This window comes from Neophocaena asiaeorientalis, unplaced genomic scaffold (assembly GCF_003031525.2).
Source record: "Neophocaena asiaeorientalis asiaeorientalis breed wild unplaced genomic scaffold, Neophocaena_asiaeorientalis_V1.1 scaffold134, whole genome shotgun sequence".
Lineage (NCBI taxonomy): Eukaryota > Metazoa > Chordata > Mammalia > Artiodactyla > Phocoenidae > Neophocaena > Neophocaena asiaeorientalis.
The window spans coordinates 14,708,950-14,711,967 of NW_020185339.1; the positions used below are offsets into that span (position 1 = coordinate 14,708,950).

The window sequence follows — 3,018 nt, forward strand, 5'->3', positions numbered from 1 at the left end:
CCGAGCCCCGGGGAAGCCTGAAGCTGGCGAACGGCGCTGTCCCCTCCTCGGCCTGGCAGCCACGCGCGGGAGGAGACAAAAGAGGGTCAAGGGGGAGAAAGTCACCCGGACCCGGTGGCCCCGCCCCACCCCTCCAGGCTGCCGAGCCCGCTCTCCCCGGGGCAGAGCCGGGGACCGTGAACGCGGGCGTCCCGGAGCGGCAGGAGGCTGGGGACGCAGACACCCGGCGCTCCCGCGGGGCGGGGCTCAGGCGGCTGCAAAGTTAAGTCGGGCCCCTGGCGCGCAAGCGAGTTCGCGACCCCGCGGTGGAGCCGGGCCGGGCGCGGGCCGGCGGCTCACGTTGCGGGAGGCCGCAGGCCTGGAGTTGGGCTGGAATGCCGACCCGGGCGCCGCCGCCTCGCGCCAAGTCCCGGGCGGGGGAGGCCGGGGACGGCCCCCGGCCGGCTCGGAGGAGCCTCGGAGCTCGCGTGTAACAATGAGCGGAGCCGAGGCGAGAGCGCGCCGTCCGCCCGGGGGACCTCGCGCCGCCCCGCCGCGGCGCAGACTTTGTTCGAGGTCCCGCTGGTAGCGGGAGCCCGCGCCACGAGGGCTGGCCCGGGGGCCGCGGGGCCCGGGCCTCCTTACCGGTCGGGTAGGCGGCGGGAGCGGCGGCCGAAGGTTTCCTGGTTAACATGGCCGCTGGAGAAGAAAATGCATCTCAGGGCTGCCGTCTCCGTCTCCGCCGCCGCCGCCGCCGCCCGTCCTGCTGCTACTCCTCGCGGCCGCCACCGCCGCGCCTCCTGGTCGCCCCTCTCGCGGATCTCCGGCGCCTCCTCGCCGCCTCCCGTCAGCTACAGCCAGACACACACAGTCCGCTGCATCCCCTCGGCTCGGGCCCGCCGCCGCGAGCCCCCCGCTCTCCTCGCCGCCGCCGCCGTCCTCCTCTTCCTCGGCCGGCCGCAGCACCCTCCGAGATCAGGTAAATAACTTAGTTGTGCCGGGGGTCACCTCGGTAAGGAAAGTCCAGCCCGTTGGAGGGCCGCGCTTTAGCCTGGGGACCCCGAGTGTGGGCCAAGGAGGGGGCTGCCCTCCCACCTCCACCTCCACCACACACAGCCCCTCCCCGATTTACTGACACCAAGTGACCGCTCTCCAGTCTCTAGGACAAGGGGATGCAGAGAGGCGCGTGTGGATGGTTGCCGGGGAAGCAGTTGGCTGTGGGTTGCTAGGCAAAAATAAACATCACAGACGCCTCCCATTTCCTTACAACTCCGAGCCTTTCCCCTGCGCGGCCACTGGGAGAGGTACACCTTCCCGAGCGACACCTTTAATTCCTCTCCTCCCCAGACACAAGTCTCTTTTCCCTTCCCATCCAAGACACGGAGAATTTCCCTGTCCTTTGAATTTGCCATATACAGCCTCCCTTTCCCTTGCAGACTGAAAAACTACTTGCCCATCTCACACCCGCGTCCTGTCGTCTGTGGCACATGCCTTTGTCCAAAGGTCACAGGTTTTGTGACTTCAACGGGAGTGGGGGGCGGGGGGGAGGGAAGCCCGGCAATTCCGGATGACAGAACCGAAAGTTTGCCTTGCACTTTCTTCTCCAGACGTGCCTGGTTTCTGAAGTTCTCCTGCGAACCTGGGTCCGTTATGATCTGTCCTGTGTATCTGCCGCCCCTGGCTGGACCAAGTGTGCAGGCCTGAGCTAGTGCAGACTCAAATCAGAATGGGGACCGTCGCCTCTACTGTTTGCAAATTGTCATAGCAACCTCCCAGCAAGATCACCCTCAGCTAAATACAAATGCCCCAAAATGAGTGTTTCAGAGTTACAGTGTGGTCCTCTCAAGAGTCTCCAGGGCTCCTACAGGGGCATCAAGGACTGAGGGTGTTGGCAGAGGGAACAGGTGGCAAAGAGTAGAACTGTGCCTAGTAATATGTCCCTCTAAAAAATCCTCTTGGTGCCCTATCCCAATAAAGTAGAAACACAGTGAAACAATCAATCCAATAATAAACCTTTACAAAGAAGAGTGATGACCTGGTCTGGTCCCAGCAAGAGATATTCCCCCTTGCTTGTCATCAGAGACGATCACAATCAAATTCACGTGGGGAAACATATTCAGTGTTCAGAATTAACTAAAAGAAAAGGGATTACTTAGCAGCAGAGTTGAAGCTAGAACTCCTTTTCTGACTCAGTTTAATCTCACTCTGCTCTGTGTTACCTTGGCTTTTAAGAAACGTCACACCTCTTTTCCTTCCTTCCCTTTCAAACAATTATTTTCATACTGTCTTCCTTTTCTTAATGAGTGTTCCATACAACTGATGTTTAGATGAAAAATGTGAAGCCAAAAATTCAATTTTAATATAACGGGGCCCAGCTTTCGCTCAAATTATTCTTACATTACTTCAACAGAAGCTAAATACTCTCCTGCTTTTTCATGAATAAGAAAAATGCTAACTACTGGAAGTCATAGTTTGTGAAATCCAAATTAGAAATATTAATTTCCACATTAAATATGAGGAAAAGGAACACTGACTTTTTTTGTAAACAAAGGGACACAATGAATCATTAACTTTAATCAAAGAAAAACTGCTTGTTTAGAGAACTTTTCCTAATATGTTGTTTTATGACACGATAAGTACAATTTCAATTTTTTATCTTTTGGTTTCTTACCTTGAGGAAAATTTGCATTTAGTCTAATATCTTTAGCTATTTTAATTATAAATGGTACACCTTTCAAAATTATATTCTTGCTGACCTCCAAATTAGTATTTACAATTGCTCGGATTTCTCTCATTTTATTAAATATTGATGGCCTCAACCTGTATTAATGTCAAATAGAAAAATGTACAAATGCACTCCCTGAACTTTCAAGGAGAATAAACTGGGTGAATGCTAGTAGCTATTACCCTCAAACTCTATTATTCTAATGCATCATTATCAATTATACTACATTAATCTCTGTATAAAACCCTTTCACTAATACTATCATGTTTAATCGTCATGACTCATAACCAGATCAGAGTTGTGTTGCTATTAAC

At 53.7% G+C, this 3,018-nt stretch overlaps 1 protein-coding gene across 1 annotated transcript in view; it reads right to left on the reverse strand.

Moving 5' to 3' along the window:
• Positions 1-757, reverse strand: part of DYRK2 (dual specificity tyrosine phosphorylation regulated kinase 2) — a 15,713-nt gene extending 14,956 nt beyond the window's left edge. The window contains exon 1 of the mRNA XM_024736622.1: positions 625-757. The gene's annotated coding sequence lies outside the window, so the exon portion shown is untranslated. The remainder of the gene's footprint in view (positions 1-624) is intronic.
• Positions 758-3,018: the final 2,261 nt, after the last annotated feature.